The sequence below is a fragment of the Bubalus bubalis genome, chromosome 20 (genome assembly GCF_019923935.1).
Source record: "Bubalus bubalis isolate 160015118507 breed Murrah chromosome 20, NDDB_SH_1, whole genome shotgun sequence".
Taxonomy (NCBI): Eukaryota; Metazoa; Chordata; class Mammalia; order Artiodactyla; family Bovidae; genus Bubalus; species Bubalus bubalis.
Window position 1 is genome coordinate 14,045,826 of NC_059176.1, and position 20,414 is coordinate 14,066,239.

Below are 20,414 nucleotides of genomic sequence, written 5' to 3' on the forward strand. Positions count from 1 at the left end.
CCAGGCCAGAATACTGGAGTGGTTAGCCATTGCCTTCTCCAGGAGATCTTCCCAACCCAAGGACTGGACCCAGGTCTCTGGCATTGTAGGTGGATTCTTCATCATCTGAGCCACCAGGGAAGCTTAGACTGTATAAGCTCACTAATAACATATCAATGGTAGGTCTCACTAAGCATCACTCTTTTTTCTGCTTTATATAACTTCCTGGATGGATTGATTGATTTTTAATTTTACTAAGTATACTATTTTTTTAATTCCCATTTTCTACCATAGTGCCTTCTAGCAATGTTTCTTCTCTTGATCCCACAGCTTACTGCTTTCTTCTTGAGCTATCAATTTGATCATTTATTCTCATATATTTCATTTCTTTCTTTGGAATTGGAATGAAAATTGACTTTTTCTAGTCCTATGGCCACTGCTGGGTTTTCCAAATTTGCTGGCATATTGAGTGTAGCACTTTCACAGCATCATCTTTCAGGATTTGAAATAGCTCAACTGGAATTCCATCACCTCCACTAGCTTTGTTTGTAGTGATGTTTTCCAAGGCCCACTTGACTTCACATTCCAGGATGTCTGGCTCTAGGTGAGTGATCACACCATCATGATTATCTGGGTCGTGAAGATCTTTTTTGTACAGTTCTTCTGTGTATTCTTGTCACCTCTTCTTAATATCTTCTGCTTCTGTTAGGTCCGTACCATTTCTGCCCTTTATTGAGCCCATCTTTGGATGCATGAAATGTTCCCTTGGTATCTCTAATTTTCTTGAAGAGATCTCTAGTCTTTCCCATTCTGTTGTTTTCCTCTATGTCTTTGCGTTGATCACTGAGGAAGGCTTTCTTATCTCTCCTTGCTATTCTTTGGGACTCTGCATTCAAATGGGAATATTTTTCCTTTTCTCCTTTGCTTTTCACTTCTCTTCTTTTCACAGCGATTTGTAAGGCCTCCTCAGAAAGCCATTTTGCTTTTCTGCATTTCTTTTCCATGGGGATGGTCTTGATCCCTGTCTCCTGTACAATGTCACGAAACTCCGTCCATAGTTCATCAGGCACTCTGTCTATCAGATCTAGTCCCTTAAATCTATTTCTCACTTCCACTGTACAATCATAAGGGATTTGATTTAGGTCATACCTGAATGGTCTAGTGGTTTTCCCTACTTTCTTCAATTTAAGTCTGAAGTTGGTAATAAGGAGTTCATGATCTGAGCCACAGTCAGCTCCCGGTCTTGTTTTTGCTGACTGTATAGAGCTTCTCCATCTTTGGCTGCAAAGAATATAATCAATCTGATTTTGGTGTTGACCATCTGGTGATGTCCATGTGTAGAGTCTTCTCTTGTGTTGTTGGAAGAGGGTGTTTGCTATGACCAGTGCGTTCTCTTGGCAGAACTCTATTAGCCTTTGCCCTGCTTCATTCTGTACTCCAAGGCCAAATTTGCCTGTTACTCCAGGTGTTTCTTGACTTCCTACTTTTGCATTCCAGTCCCCTATAATGAAAAGGACATCTTTTTTGGGTGTTAGTTCTAAAAGGTCTTATAGGTCTTCATAGAACCGTTCAACTTCAGCTTATTCAGCATTACTGGTTGGGGCATAGGCTTGGATCACCGTGATATCGAATGGTTTGCCTTGGAAACAAACAGAGATCATTCTGTTGTTTTTGAGATTGCATCCAAGTACTGCATTTCAGACTCTTTTGTTGACCATGATGGCTACTCCATTTCTTCTAAGGGATTTCTGCACACAGCAGTAGATATAATGGTCAGTGATGGTAGAGACATTTTATTCCTTGATTGATTTTATATTAGAACAGATATGTTTAGTTGTGGTTTGTTTGTGGTCTCTAAATTTTTTTTATATTTTATATTTTATATATTTTAATTATATAAATTATGTAATTATAAAATTATAAATATAATTATAATTATATAATTTATATAATAAAATATATGATTATATTTTAATTATATATTTAATTATTTTATATTTATTTTTATAAATTTATTTTTATTCCATACTAAAAATACTTCTATTTTTTTCTAATACAGTAAGATACCTTTCTGGTATTAGTGCTCTTTTTTTTTTTTTTCATTTTGGAGTTTAGAAATAGCATATATATTATGAAGTAACAAAACTTTTAGATTCTGATTACTTTAATTTTGTAAAATAATTGTTTTTTTCTATACAATTAAATATGACTATTAATATGTATATTCCCAATAAACAATGTATATATACACTATTGTATATATATGCATTTTATATTTTACATTTTTATTTACATGATGTAGACAAAATGTTGATGAGTATATTTTCATGATGCTTGTTATGAACGCTGATATTTATTCTATTTTGCTTCATTTTCTAAAGTTCTGCTTGCAACTCTCTAAGTTGAATTTATCACTCAATAATGATCTGCAAATCATTATCTAAAATCAATTGTCCTTGCTGTAATCCCTAATCAGTTATAGATTTTCAAACATCTCCTGGTCTGTCATGTCTCTGTTAATTTTGCCAAACGGGTACATTGCTTATCATAAATTTAAGTTTGATGCACTCACATTTCTTCATTACGTGAGTCTTGGTTAGGAAATTTCTTTCCACTTCTAATTCACATAGATATTCTCCTACATTTTCTTCAATTAGATTTATAAATTTACTTTTTGAATTTAGGACTTCAGTCTGAGACCCATCTTTTTATTTGAATAAGGTAAGGATTCAACTTTATTTTTCTCCATGAAAATCAAAGTGTTAGTTGCTCAGTCATGTTCAACTCTGTGACCCCAGGGACTGTAGCCCAACAGGTTCCTCTGTCCATGGAATATTCCAGGCAATTTGGCCAGTAACATCAATTAAAAAAATTTTTTTGCCATTCCTTGGTGGTACCTTATTTATCCTACATGGAATTCCCTTATAACATAGATTGATTTCTGTTTCTTGGTCCGTTTGATTTTGCACTAGTACTCTACTGTCTGGTCACTTTTAAATCACACTAAAGTGATCAGACAATCACTGATCTAGTGAGTACTAGTGAGTCCCTTGGACTGCAAGGAGATCAAAGCAGTCAGTCCTAAAGGAAATCAACCCTGAATATTCATTGGAAAGACTGATGTTGAAGCTGAAGCTCCAATACTTTGGCTACCTGATGCAAAGAACTGACTCACTGGAAAAGATCCTGGTACTGGGAAAGATTGAAGGCAGAAGGAGAAGGGGATAACAGAGGATAAGATGTTTGAATGACATCACTGACTCAATGGATACGAGCTCTGGAAGATGATGAAGGATAGGGAAGCCTGAAGTTTTTGGGGTCGCAAAGAGTGGGACAAGACTGAGTGACTGAACAACAAATATCAAAGGTAAGTCAGTCAAGTAAGGAGATAGGTTGTCTTCAGGCAATAGCGACAACAGCTAAGATCCAGTGATCAGAATGTCTCCGCAGGGTGATTCTGCCTTAGACTTTCATAGGGAGGAGTAAACAAGTTGCAGAGGGGGTGATTTATAGTTGTGTGTGTGTGTGTTGTTTTGTTTTTTTCCAGCAAGAAGTCACATCAATTATGTGAACAGGAAATGTCTTTTTCTGTGGTTAGCTAGTTTCCAGGGACAAACAACTGTAATCTTAGCAAATCAGTCAAGAGACAGAGAAGGAGTGTTGGAGGGTCAGTATCTGGCCTCATCTGCAGGTTCAGACAAAGAGGGAAAGGTCTGTATTTGGCCTTAATTAGTGCCTCCTCTTGTTGAATACAAACATCATCAGTCTTAGAACAATCTCATTAATTCCTGTGGGTTTTGGTCAAGGCTCAGTGAAATTGTCCACGGAGTCAGCAGTTTCTTGTTGGCTCCCCACTTGGAGCATGGGCTTAATCATCATCTGTTGAGCTCTGATGGTGGTCTAAAGCTGAGAAAGGATTCTGGAGAAAAGGTGCTTAATTAGAAGAATACTTACAAAAGAAAGCAGAAAATTGTTAATCAGAGGCTGTAAAATGGAGTAAAACCAAGACCCAAGGCCAGTGAGAACCAATCTAGTGGATTCCAGGAAATTGATGTGGCGATCCTTAGAGGATGGGGTCAGGATTGTGACTCCATTGTGGAGGCAATGCAGTGAATTTCTTGGTTAGCATCTCACATGTTCTTGCTTATAATGTAGAGGTCAGAGAAGTTGGTGGATGGGGCAAATGTGAAAAAAAGTGCACAACTGTAGATAAATGAGGAATAGAGAAGGAGGGCAGAAATGGAAAGGAATAGGAAAGACATGACTCAGGAAGTTCTGAAACTAAAGAAAAATCGAAAAATTAAAAAATGATGAAGATACAAAGGAGGAACATGAAGGGCACTGCAGACAGGAATCCTAGGCAATTGTGCTCCAAGATCGTGGGTGGAAGTAGACCCCATTGTGGTGCCATCTAATTCATGAGAAAGCAGTTTGTCTCATGTCATCATCTGCTTCCGGGAGCTCTCAAGGAGCCTCAGTTTAAGGTCTGCTGCTCGGGTGACTTTTCCCAACTTCAAAATAAGACTTTTGTTTTTTAAATATTGAAACATGAAAAGATGTATTCCTTATAGTTCTGCTGCAGTACAAGTGGTTAGAAAGACAGTATAAGTTTCCTTGGCTTCCCAGGTGGCTCAGCGGTAAAGAATGTGTTCGCCAATGCAGGAGATGAGGGTTCGATCCCTGGGTCAGGAAGATCCTATGGAGAAGGAAATGGCAACCCACTCCAGTATTCTGGCCTGGAGAATCCCATGGGGCAGAGGAGCCTGAAGGGCTACAGTCCATATTGTCACAAAGAGTCAGACACGATTGAAACGACTTAGCACAGCACAGCACAAGAGACTCAGGTTTGATCCTTGGGTTGGGAAACTCCCCTGGAGTAGGAAATAGCAACCCACTCCAGTATTCTTGCCTGGAAAATTCCAAGGACAGAGAAGCCTGGTGGGCTACAGTCCATGGGGCTGCAAAGAGTCAAACGACTTAGTGACTAAACAACAATAAATAAGGTTCCTTCCATTTGGCTTCAAGATTGGTCTTTTGATGGACTTTTTTTCCCAGAAGACCAGGTCTTCAACATGAAGATCATGTAAGGGCTGAGGTAGGATATCTCGGGGAAAGTATTGAATGCATTTGAACTATCAATAATAAGTATGAGTGTATCGGATAAGACCTTGACAATATTTAAGAAAACCAAATTGGATCAGATTTGAACCTCCTACGGTCTAAGAGTAAGGGATCTTCATGGGCCTGCCAGTGATTATTTCTCAAAGGGAGAATCATTGTTGAGGGGAAAGTGAGGATTATAGGATCCTCAGGGCTAACAACAAGACTTAGGAGTCGAATCAGGTTGAGTTCATCAGCATTTGAGTAACTTGTACTTCTGGCCCATTCTATTTTTTGAGGATTAAGGATGGTAAGGACAGTGTCGTTTTTGTGGGGGTGGAAGTACCTAGCAATGGGGTGATTTCCTCTATCACTAGAGAGGAACAGAGGGATTCTCCAAGTGCGAAAAATTCTAGGGACTTACACTATGTTAAACAAAGTGTCTTTAAACAGAAACATACAAAAAACAAGGTCATGTATTGGTCAGTTGTGGCCAGAAGCTCACAGGAAACCGTCCCTGTACTTCCCCTACAAGTAATGGTTCAATATTCACTAACAGAGAGTCTGTGACAACTTTATAGAACTTAACTACCACATGTAACAAGAATCGCTGTGTTTAGTACATACTATTAAAAAGATGAGGTGAGGGAGAAATTATCTTATTTTCCATGCTGAAATACTAGAGCATTATTAACAGCTACATTTATCTATTCACAGTCATTTTATTAAATCCTCTAATTCTGATAGTTTGCTAATTTATTTAGATTTAATACTCACACAATGATGTCACATTTTGGCCTTGTCATTTCCAACAGCTACTTCTTGTGTGTGTGTGTTTTTCCATCAACACTTTCTAAAAATAGGAATAAACGGTAAAAATGAGTCTCCTTGTAAGACATCTGAACTGAAAAAGAGTAACTGTGGAGCCCAGGTCACAAACTCTTAATGCCTATGGGCCAGGCATGTTTCTTAACCTGGTCAAGCGTTCTGGCAGCGCCCCCTTGTGGAAGCTGCACTACAGCACCGCGCTTTTCCAAGTTGGCAACTACTGTCATTCAAAGGTTTGAATACAATGTGTGAGACAGATATAGGAATAGGGCTACTAGTTTATGGTCTCTGCTCTAGGATTTTGAGCATAACTTTGACTTTTTTAAAACATAGTTTTTCACTATCTTACCAGGTTAATGTAAATAGTTCTTGGTTCCACAGCAGTTGCCAATGTGTTGTTTGTAACATTTATTCAGGTGTTAGTAGGAAATCTGAATGTGCTTAAAATGGAAATAAAAAATTATTGAGCTAATACTTACACATTGGAAATAATAGCTTCTAGTAAATGCCATCAGGCAACACGCCTCCTTGGTTCACCATTCAATATTTTAGAGTAATTATTATTAATCACTTTAGAAAGAAAAAATAGCTCTGGTAATGTTTATTAATTTGGTTTAAGTCTTAGTTTTAGTAAAATTTTCTAATGGCTTTAGCAAAAGAAAAATCAGATATATTGAGAGATAAATCAACTCATGAAAGAGTTAAGGAACTTCAAAAGGGATATAAATCACATAACCTAGGAAATGTTTTTCTTTTCAAGTCTGTTGAATCTTTGGTACTTAACTTTTTTTGCAGCTACACTAAAAACACACATACACAAACTCTCAAAAACTGTTCTGCTGACTCATCTACAACATAGCCATCTGTCTCCTAGGCAGCAAGGCATTTACTGATGTCCTAAGAATAGTCAGAAACTTAATGCGCTTACAGGAGCCAGGAATCAATAAGGAAGCAAGAAAAGAGAAACCTGTAGCCAACTGGAGCCTGCAGGTCCTCTTCAAAGCTAATTTCTGCTGTGTATCACCAACACTTTGTTGTCCTGTGGGAGTGTAAACAATGCGGTTACATTTCCCAGTCCCTCAAGGCAATCACAAATCAAGATTTTTATGTAAAACTTCCCAACTTTTAAACTATACAGCCAAAGGTAATAGGTCAATCACCTGGATTTGATCCTCAGATTAGCAGTCTGCAACCTCAAATCAGAAGACAAAAAGTTCCTCCTGCTAAGGGACCTAAGGGGCTTCCCTGATAACTCCGTTGGTAAAGAATCTGCCAGCAATGCAGGAGACCCCGGTTCGATTCCTGGATCAGGAAGATCCGCTGGAGAAGGTAAAGGCTACTCACTCCAGTATTCTGGCCTGGAGAATTCCATGGACTGAAGTCCATGGGGTTGCCAAGAGTCGGACTGGACTGAGCGACTTTCAGTTTCACGGGACCTAAGAGGCTAAGTATGCAGAAATCAAAAGCATGTTGATTACTAGAAAGTTAACTGATACTAGCAGTCCAACACGATTAAATCTGTTCATTTGTCTTTTAAAATGTCTTTTGAAAATGCAGCTCTCAGCCAAGCATTCACACATGCAGTTTATCAAACGAGCCAACATTTATTTAGTGCTTGTTATATTATTTAGTGTTTTTAAAAAACTCAAGAAGTGAAGGCCATTATGAAGTTTCAGATGACACCACACTTAGCGCAGAAAGCGAAGAAGGACTAAAGAGCCTCTTCATGAAAGTGAAAGAGGAAAGTGAAAAAGTTGGCTTAAAACTCAACATTCAGAAAACTAAGATCATGGTATCTGGTCCCATCACTTCATGGGAAATAGATGGGAAAACAATGGAAACAGTGACAGACTTTATTTTCTTGGGCTCCAAAATCACTGCAGATGGTGCCTGCAGCCATGAAATTAAAAGACGCTTGCTTCTTGGAAGAAAAGTTATGACCAACCTAGACAGCATATTAAAAAGCAGAGACATTACTTTCCCAACAAAGGTTCATCCAGTCAAAGCTATGCTTTTTCCAGTAGTCATGTATGGATGTGAGCATTCAACCATAAAGAAGGCTGAGCGCCAAAGAATTGATGCCTTTGAACTGTGGTGTTGGAAAAGACTCTTGTGAGTCCCTTGGACAGCAACAAGATACAACCAGTCGGTCCTAAATGAAATCAGTCCTGAATATTCATTGGAAGGACTTTTTGGCCACCTGATGCAAAGAACTGACTCATTCGAAAAGACCCTGATGCTGGGAAAGACTGAAGGCGGGAAGAGAAGGGTATGACAGAGGATGAGATGGTTGCATGGCATCACCGACTCAATGGACATGAGTTTGAGTATGCTCCGGGAATTGGTGATGGACAGGGAAGCCTGGCGTGCTGCAGTCCATGAGGTCACAAAGAGTCTGACACGACTGAGCAACTGAACTGACCTGACTCCCTAATTCCAGTAGAGGGCATTGAACCTCCCAGGTCAGGAGAGCGAGAAGTGATTGCTCCCCCTTGTGGCTCAAAAGAGAAATGCAACAGAAAACAGTAGAGGGAAACAGTTTGTGCCGAAGTATCGGACATGACACTTTGTCATGTGGGACTTGACTGAGTTAGTAAGCGCGGGCGCGCGCGCGCGCGCGCACACACACACACAAACACACTCTCAAGGACTGAAGTCTTTTTGAAGTGACTGGAAAATTGGAATTTCAGTAGGTATCCATCTTGACTAACTGCATACATAAAGAGTTCTGAGGATGGATGCTTGCAATCTATCGTGCAGGGGGGTCCTCAATGTATTCTGAGTGTACGTCCAGTTCTTCCTTGAGCTATCATTGCTGCATTTCAGAGTTAATAGGCCCAATATCCGTGCAGCTTTAGTTATTTCTGTATGGAAGACATAGTGCACATGTAATCCCTCTTTTTTAGGTGACTGGATGTGAGAGGAAGATGTGACTGTCACGATTTAACTAAGAGAAACTGAGGGAAGGTGGAAGAATGAAAGAAGGTATAAAGAATGACCTGGACCCTCCAATTTGACCTAGAGCAGCCCTGATCACATCATACAAACAATCTCATGAATCTTTTAGCCATGTTTCAGTAGCTGTCAATCGCTATTAAAAAGACAGAAGATCAAGTAAAGAATATCCAAGTATTGTTTCATGCTTATAATCCTATGATTTTTTCCTCCAATTTTATAGAATATGTGCAAGGTTTTTAGCTTTTCATATAGCATGAGTAAAATCTACATATTAAACACTTGTTAGATAGCAAAACTGTCATACTGGATCCTTCTGTTAACATGTAAATCTGTTGCTAAACTATCTGGTTGGATAATACAAAAGTTCAACTTTTAAAATAAAGATTTGACATTTGTACATCATGTTTACAAGCAGCAACAAACTATGGCTTTTTAAAAAATTAACAGAATATACTTAGCACTATGTAATATAATATGCTGTTAATAATATGACTCCTATAGAATTACTGGGGAGAAGGCAATGGCACCCCACTCCAGTACTGTTGCCCGGAAAATCCCAAGGATGGAGGAGCCTGGTGGGCTGCAGTCCATGGGGTCGCTAAGAGTCAGACACGACTGAGTGACTTCACTTTCACTTTCCACTTTCATGCATTGGAGAAGGAAATGGCAACCCACTCCAGTGTTCTTGCCTGGAGAATCCCATGGACAGAGAAGGCTGGTAGGCTGCAGTCCATGGGGTCGCACAGAGTCGGACACGACTGAAGCGACTTGGCATGGGCATGGCATAGAATTATTGTATTCATTGTATTTGGGGGTGGGTGGGACTGCTTTGCAAAAGTGATTAAGTTAAGGATTTTAGGATGGAGAGATTATCCTAGATTATGTGACTGAGCCCTAAATGCCATTCCAAGTGTCCTCATAAGAGAAAGGCAGAGGGAGATGTGATAGAGACACAGAAGAGAAGACTCAGAAGAGAGGGAAGGCACGTGACCATGAGGGAGACAGAAGCCAGGTGGCCATGAGCCAGGGACGCCTGCGGCCACTAGAAGCTAGCAAAGTGAGGGACAGAGTCTCTCCCTTAGAGCCTCTGGAGGGAGCACCGTCTTGTTGGCATGCTGGTTCCACACTTCTGGCCTCCAGGGTAAGAGGTGGCTTTCGGTTGTTCTAAGCCACACGATTTATGGTAATTTGTTAAGGAGCTCTAGAAAACTAATATAGTACCTTAGTTATTCTACTTTCTGGTGTTTTTATAGAACTTCAACTGTTTTTAGGTCTCTGAGTCTTCCATTGATGCTTTTATATATTTTTTCTATAGTAGAAACTCAAACAAACACCCAAGAGAGGACTATCATATTTTGGAATCACAGAAGTTTTTGTCTGTAATAAGAAATGACAATGCTTCCTGATGTTGGGAAAAGAGGTTTCCGTTTTTGTTTTCTTTTGGCTGCACTAAGCTTTCATTGTTGTGTGTGGGTTTTCTCTTGTTGCGGCAAGCGGGGGCTACTCTATTGTGGAGCATGGACTCTAGACCATGCAGGGATTGAACCCACAGCCCCTGCATTGGCAGGCAGATTCTTAACCACTGGACCACCAGGGAAGCCTGACAAATGAGGTTTTAATTGTGGATTTTTTCTTCAGATCACATTGTTTAACTATGTAGAACTTTGTAGCTATTAAGAACTTTCTATAACTGATAAAAGGAGATACCATATATCATCCTGTCGTTGGAGGCTAATTTACATGCTGAAAAATGACAAAAAAGTAGTGGGTAACACATTTTAAAAAAATCTTAATAGCATTAAAAATTATAATACAGTAAGAAACTGTAAGCCCCAAAAGGAAACAAAAAACAGTTATCCAGAAGAGAAGGACAGAACCAAAGCCTAGGACTGTAGCTGCTGCTGCTGCTGCTGCTAAGTCGCTTCAGTCGTGTCTGACTCTGGGCGACCCCATAGGCGGCAGCACACCAGGCTCCCCCGTCCCTTGGATTCTCCAGGCAAGAACACTGGAGTGGGTCGCCATTTCCTTCTCCAATGCATGAAAGTGAAAAGTGAAAGTGAAGTTGCTCAGTCATGTCCGACTCTTAGTGACCCCATGGACTGCAGCCTACCAGGCTCCTCCACCCATGGGATTTTTCCAGGCAAGAGTACTGGAGTGGGGTGCCATTGCCTTCTCCAGGGACTCTAATAGAACAGGGATTTAACTTAGATGCAGAGTACATCATGAGAAACGCTGGGCTGGAAGAAGCACAAGCTGGAATCAAGATTGCCCGGAGAAATATCAATAACCTCAGATAAGCAGATGACACCACCCTTATGGCAGAAAGTGAAGAGGAACTAAAGAGCCTCTTGATGAAAGTGAAAGAGGAGAGTGAAAAAGTTGGCTTAAAGCTCAACATTCAGAAAACTAAGATCATGGCATCTGGTCCCATCACTTCATGGCAAATAGATTGGGAAACAGTGGAAACAGTGGCAGACTTTATTTTTTTGGGCTCCAAAATCACTGCAGATAGTGACTGCAGCCATGAAATTAAAGGATGCTTACTCCTTGGAAGGAAAGTTATGACCAACCTAGACAGCATATTGAAAAGCAGAGACATTACTTTGCCAACAAAGGTCCATGTAGTCAAGGCTATGGTTTTTCCAGTGGTCATGTATGGATGTGAGAGTTGGACTGTGAAGAAAGCTGAGTGCCAAAGAATTGATGCTTTTGAACTGTGGTGTTGGAGAAGATGCTTGAGAGTCCCTTGGTCTGCAAGGAGATCCAACCAGTCCATCCTAAAGAAGATCAGTCCTGGGTGTTCATTGGAAGGAATGATGCTAAAGCTGAAACTCCAATACTTTGGCCACCTCATGTGAAGAGCTGACTCATTGGAAAAGACCCTGATGCTGGGAGGGATTAGGGGCAGGAGAAGGGGACAACAGAGGAATGAGACGGCTGGATGGCATCACTGACTCGATGGACATTAGTTTGGGTGAACTCCGGGAGTTGGTGATGGACAGGGAGGCCTGGCGTGCTGTGATTCATGGGGTCGCAAAGAGTTGGACCCGACTGAGTGACTGAACTGAACTGAACCCTGGAAGCAGCTCGTAAAGAATCTGCCTGCAATGCAGGAGACCCTGGTTCAATTCCTGGTTTGGGAAGATCCCCTGGAGAAGGGCACAGCAATCCACTCCAGTATTCTTGCCTGGAGAATCCCCATGGACAGAGGAGCCTGGTGGGCTACGGTTCATGGTGGGGGGCGGGGGAGGGTGTGTCACAAAGAGTCGGACTCGACTGAACAACTAAACACAAAGCACAAATAGGACAGGATGACCAAGAAGTGGAACAGCCCTCATGGAAATACGGCCAGTTTTCAAATCACCTGGGTTGACAAAGTTTAAACTTGCTTTAAAGTGACTCAGAATTAGCAGTAACCCCAAAACCTGGCAGAGGCAAATGTAAGTCTTCTCTGAAGTGAGATCAGTTCAGTTGCTCAGTCATGTCCGACTCTTTGCGACCTCATGGACTGTAGCATGCCAGGCTTCCCTGTCCATCACCAACTCCCAGAGCGTGCTCAAATTTATGTCCATGAGTCGGTGATGCCATCCAACCATCTCATCCTCTGCTGTCCCCTTCTTCTGCTGCCTTCAATCCTTCCCAGCATCAGGGTCTTTTCCAAAGAGTCAGTTCTTCACATCAGGTGGCCAAAGTATTGGAGCTTCAGCTTCAGCACCAGTCCTTCCAATGAACACCCAGGACTGATCTCCTTTAGGATGGACTGGTTGGATCTCCTTGCAGTCCAAGGGACTCTCAAGAGTCTTCTCCAACACCACAGTTCAAAAACATCAATTCTTTGGCGCTCAGCTTTCTTTGTGGTCCAACTCTCACATCCATACACAACTACTGAAAAAACCATAGCTTTGTCTAGATGGACCTTGGTTGGGAAAGTAAAGTCTCTGCTTTTTAATATGCAGTCTAGGTTGGTCACAGCTTTCCTTCTAAGGAGCATAGCTTGTCTTCCAAGGTGTTTTACTTCAGAAAAAGTAAAGCACCTCCATTCTTGGCCTCAGGCCATTTCTACAAATAGGTTTTCAAGTACAATGTTCAAATCGCAGCTGAAGAATAACAGGATCCCTCCCTCAAAAGAAAAAAAAAAGGACTCTATCAGCAAAAGTAAGCAGAAATTACAAACCAAAACAGACCCACAAAGTCTTCAGGCATTGGATTTATCAGATACATGCCATGAACCAGCTGTGCAAACTAAGTTTAAGTGAATGAGGAACAAGAGTGACAATATTGCTAGGGGAAAAAAAGGGTTAGATAATTGGATTATAGGTTGTTACAACAAAGAAATCCATTAAGAAAACAAACAATGTCAGACTAGAAAGAGAAAATGATGGAAAATACAGAAGTAATGGTAGACTTAGATGAAGACGAAGCAATACAAAAATCTAAAATACAGTCGATGGAGTACCCCAAGGGGAGGATAAGAGGGCAGAGGGCAATATTCAAAGAAATGATGGATAATGTCAAGCACATGATGAAAATCAGCAGTTCTGACTCCAGAAGCTCAACACATTCCAAGCAATACAAGTAAAAAGTGAAATAAATAGTGAAACTGAAGAAAACCAAAATATAATTAAAAAGCAGCCAGGGAAAATAAAATGTATCATCCTCAAAAAGGCAAACATTAGTAGCAATTAGAAATAGGCTGATTTCTTGAGAACAACAAAAGGAAGAAGACAGTTGAAAATATCTTTAATATATTTAAAAGAAAATAACCACCAACCTAGAATTCTATAGCAACCAAAAATATCTATAAGAGATAAGGAAAAAAATAATTTTCAGACAAAAACTAAGAGAGTTTCGCCAAGTGCACAGTCTCACCACAGGACACTATAAAAAGGTATCTTTCAGGCAAAAAGACAATGATCCCAGATGGAAGGTCTGAGCTGACAGAAAAATTAAAGGGTAAAAAGTTAACAGATTTTTGTTCAGTCGCTCAGTCGTGGCTGACTCTTTGAGACCCCATGGACTGCAGCACACCAGGCTTCCCTGTCCTTCATCATCTCCCGGAGCTTGCTCAAACTCATGTCCATTGAGCAGTGATGCCATCCAATCATCTCATCCTCTGTCACCCTCTTCTCCTCCTGCTCTCAATCTTCCCCAGCATCAGGGTCTTTCTAATGAGTCCGCTCTTTGAATCAGGTGGCCAAAGTACTGAAGTTCACTTCAGCATTAGTCCTTCCAATGAATATTCAGGAACTGATTTCCTTTAGGACTAACTGGTTTGATCTCCTTACACTCCAAAGGGACTCTCAAGAGTCTTCTCCAACACCACAGTTAGAAAGCATCCATTCTTCAGTGCTCAGCTTCATTATGGTCCAACTCTCATATCCATACATGGTTACTGGAAAAACCATTGTTGTTCAGTCGCATCCAACTCCTTGTGACTCCATAGACTACATAAGCTAGGCTTCCCTATCCTTCACCATCTCCCAGAGCTTGCTCAAAGTCATGTCCAGTGAGTCAGAAAAACCATAGCATTGACTGTGTGGACCTTCGTTGGCAAAATGATGTCTCTACTTTTTAATACACTGTCTAGGTTTGTCATAGCTTTTCTTCCAAGGAGCAAGCATCTTTTAATTTCGCGGCTGCAGGCACCATCCACAGTCATTTTGGAGCTTAAGAAAATCTGTCACCACTTCCACTTTTTTTGCTGTGAAGTGATGGGACCAGATGCAATGATCTTACTTTTTTGAATGTTGAGTTTTAAGCCAGGTTTTATGGTTAAAGTGTGGGGTTGCTGATAAGGGTAGGGTGTGTGCAGGGTCTCCTTTAATCTGGCCTCAGGTGGTCTCTGAGTGAAGAATCCAACATCTTCCTTTTGTTGGATGTGTTAGTTACAGACGACAGAATGATCTCTTCGTTTCCAAGGCAAACCATTCAGTATTTCAGTAATCTAAGTCTATGACCCGACCAGTAATGCTGAAGAAGCTGAATGGTTCTATGAAGATCTACAAGACCTTCTAGAATTAATACCCAAAAAAAGGTGTCCTTTTCATTATAGGGGACTGGAATGCAAAAGTAGGAAATCAAGCAACACCTGGAGTAACAGGCAAATTTGGTCTGGGAGTACAGAATGAAGCAGGACAAAGGCTAATAGAGTTCTGCCAAGAGAACGCAGTGGTCATAGCAAACACCCTCTTCCAACAACACAAGAGAAGACTCTACACATGGACATCACCAGATGGTCAACACCGAAATCAGATTGATTATATTCTTTGCAGCCAAAGATGGAGAAGCTCTATACAGTCAGCAAAAACAAGACCGGGAGCTGATGAACCCTTATTGCCAACTTCAGACTGAAATTGAAGAAAGTAGGGAAAACCACTAGACCATTCAGGTATGGTCAAATCCTTAATGATATACAGTAAAATCAAATCCCTAACGATATACAGTAGAAATGAGAAATAGATTTAAGGGACTAGATCTGATAGAGTGACTGATGAACTATGGACAGAGGTTCGTGACATTGTACAGGAGACAAGGAGCAAGACCATCCCCAAGAAAAAGAAATGCAAAAAAGCAAAATGGCTGTCTGAGGAGGCCTTACAAATAGCTGTGAAAAGAAGAGAAGTGAAAAGCAAAGGAGAAAAGGAAAAATATTCCCTTTTGAATGCAGAGTTCCAAAGAATAGCAAGGAGATAAGAAAGCCTTCCTCAGCAATCAATGCAAAGAAATAGAGGAAAACAACAGAATGGGAAAGACTAGAGATCTCTTCAAGAAAATTAGAGATACCAAGGGAATATTTCATGCAAAGATGGGCTCAATAAAAGACAGAAATGGTATGGACTTAACAGAAGCAGAAGATATTAAGAAGAGGTGGCAAGAATACACAGAAGAACTGTACAAAAAAGGTCTTCACGACCCAGATGATCATGGTGTGATCACTGACCTAGAGCCAGACATCCTGGAATGTGAAGTCAAGTGGGCCTTAGAAAGCATCACTACGAACAAAGCTAGTGGAGGTAATGGAATTCCAGTTGAGCTAATGCAAATTCTAAAAGATGATGCTGTCAGAGTGCTGCACTCAATATGTCAGCAAATTTGGAGAACTCAGCAGTGGCCACAGGACTGGAAAAGGTCAGTTTTCATTCCAATCCCTAAGAAAGGCAATGCTCAAACTACTGCACAATTGCACTCATCTCACAAGCTAGCAAAGTAATGCTCAAAATTCTCCAAGACAGGCTTCAGCAATATGTGAACCGTGAACTTACAGATGTTCAAACTGGTTTTAGAAAAAGCAGAGGAACCAGAGATCAAATTGCCAACATCCGCTGGATCATGGAAAAAGCAAGAGAGTTCCAGAAAAACATCTATTTCTGCTTTATTGACTATGCCAAAGCCTTTGTGTGGATTGCAATAAACTGAGGAAAATTTGAAAGAGCTGGGAATACCAGACCACCTGACCTGCCTCTTGAGAAATCTGTATGCTGGTCAAGAAGCAACAGTTAGAACTGGACATGGAACAACAGACTGGTTCCAAATAGGAAAAGGAGTACATCAAGGCTGTATATTGTCACCCTGCTTATTTAACTTCTATGCAGAGTACATCATGAGAAACACTGGGCTGGAAGAAGCATAAGCTGGAATCAAGACTGCCGGGAGAAATATCAATATCCTCAGATATGCAGATGACACCACCCTTATGGCAGAAAGTGAAGAACTAAAAAGCCTCTTGATGAAAGTGAAGGAGGAGAGTGAAAAAGTTGGCTTAAAACTCAACATTCAGAAAACTAAGATCATGGCATCTGGTCCCGTCACTTCATGGCAAATAGATGGAGAAACAATGGCGGACTTTACTTTTTTGGGCTCCAAAATCACTGCAGATGGTGATTGCAGCCATGAAATTAAAAGACGCTTACTCCTCAGAAGAAAAGTTATGACCAACCTAGACAGCACATTAAATGCAGAGACATTACTTTGTCAACAAAGGTCCATCTATCAAGGCTGTTTTTCCAGTAGTCATGTATGGATGTGAGAGTTGGACTATAAAGCTGAGCGCCAAAGAATTGATGCCTTTGAACTGTGGTGTTGGAGAAGACTCTTTAGAGTCCCTTGGACTCCAAGATCAAACCAGTCCATCCTAAAGAAAATCAGTGCTGAATGTTCATTGGAATGGTTGATGTTGAAGCTGAAACTCCATACTTTGCCCACCTGATGCGAAGAGTTGACTCATTTTAAAGGACCCTGATGCTTGGAAAGATTGAGGGCAGGAGAAGGGGACAACAGAGATTGAGACGGTTGGATGGCATCATCCACTCAATGGACTTGAGTCTGGGTAAACTCTGGGAGTTGGTGATGGACAGGAAGGCCTGGCGTGCTGCAGTCCATGGGGTCGCAAAGAGTCGGACAGGACTGAGCGATTGAACTGAACTGAACTTAGTTACAGAAAGAGCTTAAAGAAATTTTTGTTCAATATGCCAGCAAATTTGGAAAACTCAGCAGTGGCCACAGGACTGGAAAAGGTCAGTTTTCATTCCAATCCCAAAGAAAGGCAATGCCAAAGAATGCTCAAACTACCGCACCATTGCACTCATCTCACACGCTAGTAAAGTAATGCTCAAAATTCTCCAAGCCAGGCTTCAGCAATATGTGAACCGTGAACTTCCTGATGTTCAAGCTGCTTTTAGAAAAGGCAGAGGAACCAGAGATCAAATTGCCAACATCCACTGGATCATGGAAAAAGCAAGAGAGTTCCAGAAAAACATCTATTTCTGCTTTATTGACTATGCCAAAGCCTTTGACTGTGTGGATCACAATAAACTGTGGAAAATTCTGAAAGAGATGGGAATCCCAGACCACCTGATCTGCCTCTTGAGAAATCTGTATGCAGGTCAGGAAGCAACAGTTAGAACTGGACATGGAACAACAGACTGGTTCCACATAGGAAAAGGAGTACGCCAAGGCTGTATATTGTCACCCTGTTTATTTAACTTCTAGGCAGAGTACATCATGAGAAACGCTGGACTGGAAGAAACACAAGCTGGAATCAAGATTGCTGGGAGAAATATCAATAACCTCAGATATGCAGATGACACCACCCTTATGGCAGAAAGTGAGGAGGAACTCAAAAGCCTCTTGATGAAAGTGAAAGTGGAGAGTGAAAAAGTTGGCTTAAAGCTCAACTTTCAGAAAATGAAGATCATGGCATCCAGTCCCACCACTTCATGGGACATAGATGGGGAAACAGTGGAAACAGTGTCAGACTTTATTTTTCTGGGCTCCAAAATCACTACAGATGGTGACTGCAGCCATGAAATTAAAAGACACTCCTTGGAAGGAAAGTTATGACCAACCTAGATAGCATATTCAAAAGCAGAGACATTACTTTGCCAACAAAGGTCCGTCTAGTCAAGGCTATGGTTTTTCCTGTGGTCACGTATGGATGTGAGAGTTGGACCGTGAAGAAGGCTGAGTGCCAAAGAACTGATGCTTTTGAACTGTGGTGTTGGAGAAGACTCTTGAGAGTCCCTTGGACTGCAAGGCGATCCAACCAGTCCATTCTGAAGGAGATCAGCCCTGGGATTTCTTTGGAAGGAATGATGCTAAAGCTGAAACTCCAGTACTTTGGCCACCTCATGTGAAGAGTTGACTCATTGGAAAAGACTCTGATGCTGGGAGGGATTGGGGGCAGGAGGAGAAGGGGATGACAGAGGATGAGATGGCTGGATGGCATCACTGACTCGATGGATGTGAGTCTGAGTGAACTCAGGGAGTTGGTGAAGGACAGGGAGGCCTGGCGTGCTGTGATTCATGGGGTCACAGAGTCGGACACGACTGAGCGACTGATCTGATCTGAGGCGACCCTGCCCCAGGGCTGCACTAATACTTTCTTGGCTTTTTTTTTTTTTTCCCTGTCTCTGTATCCCCTCCCTTCTCTGATGAGCAACTGTTTCAATGTGCCCTTTATGACTCAGGGAAGGTGATGGAGGTTGGAATCTATTCCCTGAAAACAAGGCACAGAAAACACAGAGTCTTCTGTGCCCAGAAGCCCCATAGGGTCCTGCTTGGTTTCAGAACTAAGCCCTGTAAATTTGGCTAATGGGACTGAGGAACTAAATTTTAAATCTTACTTAATTTTAATTAATTTGAACTGTGATGTTGGAGAAGACTCTTGAGTATCCCTTGGACTGCAAGGAGATCCAACCAGTTAATTCTAAAGGAAATCAGTCCTGAATACTCTTTGGAAGGACTGATGCTGAAGTTGAAACTCCAATACTTTGGCCACCTGATGCAATTAACTGATTCATTGGAAAAGACCCTGATGCTGGGAAAGATTGAGGGCGGGAGGAGAAGGGGACAACAGAGGATGAGATGGTTGGATGGCATCACTGACTCAATAGACATGTTTTGAGCAAGCTCTAGGAGTTGATGATGGACAGGGAGGCCTGGCATGCTGCAGTCCATGGGAGTCACAGAGTCCAACATGACTGAACTGAATTTTAATTAATTTTTAAATTCAAAAAATGATACTTGATTTATTTTTGGAAAAAAGTATATTTGATGTAACTTTAGTTTGTGAATCTACTTTTTCAGCTGTAAATTTAGTGAAACCTAAACCCACAGGGAGGAGGCCTCAAAGAGCTGGACACAACTAAGCAACTGAACTGAAACCCACATCATATATTTCCAATGAAAATTCAGCATCCAAATAGAAATTAACACTCAAGGTAAAGTACATATCACATTTTGAACTTAGCATGAAAATAATCATTCAAAATATCTCATTAATTTTATACTGAATATTTTGCATTCAACAGTCAACTGAAAAAGACACCGTATAAAAGTTGTGAGTTAAGTTCTATTCAGAGACCTTACTGATGGCTATAGCCCTTGCGATAGGCTCTTAGCGCTAAGGTACTGCTCCAAAGTAATACGGGAGGAGCCAGGAATATATACAAACTTTTTGCTAGGAAAAACATTCCTAGTAAAGCATAAAAAGATTACTGTAAATCACAAATAACAGACATCTTGAGTTAATGATTTTAGCGGTTTTCTACTTTGGGGAATATGTTAGAATCTGGTGGTCATAGAAATTTTCCCATAGATATGTATATCTTATTTATCTTGGGGCCAGTGAATCCAAAGCACAGAATACTTGCCGTTTTTCCCCCCACCCTGAATTCCCCTGAGGGTGCACTGTCTTGGGGCCACTGCAGTGGCTAATGCTTGGAATCTTGCAGAACTGGCATGGCAGGCATTTTTTTCGTAACACATTAAAAACACATGCTTCAGCAGTTGCTTCATACTTTTAAAGAAGTGGCTACCGTAAAGCTACATATGAAACTCACACTTTTCCCCCGGTGGCCAGCAATGACCTAGACGGCCCGGCAAATAGTAAAAAGCCCTGTAAAATGGTGGCTATTGTTTGTATGATAGGAATGACAACGTCATTCTTCCATGAAGATTAACAGTGCTTAACATTGAACGTTGAAAATTACTCAATATGATTATACAGTATCCCATTTGTCTCTGTAAAACCCTTAAGTTCTTTTCGCAAC

At 41.0% G+C, this 20,414-nt stretch overlaps 1 protein-coding gene across 3 annotated transcripts in view; it reads right to left on the reverse strand.

The window, feature by feature from the left end:
* Positions 1-20,414, reverse strand: part of LOC112577633 (U3 small nucleolar RNA-associated protein 14 homolog A) — a 45,080-nt gene that overhangs the window by 24,045 nt on the left and 621 nt on the right. For 2 of the 3 annotated variants that reach the window (XR_006547160.1, XR_006547159.1), the window contains exons 2-3: positions 6,875-6,946; positions 5,857-5,932 (exon numbers count right to left, since the gene is read on the reverse strand). The gene's annotated coding sequence lies outside the window, so the exon portion shown is untranslated. Of the gene's footprint in view, positions 1-3,219; positions 3,899-5,856; positions 5,933-6,256; positions 6,348-6,874; positions 6,947-20,414 lie in introns of those variants that run through there. The other variant, XR_006547161.1, reaches the window with a different exon arrangement.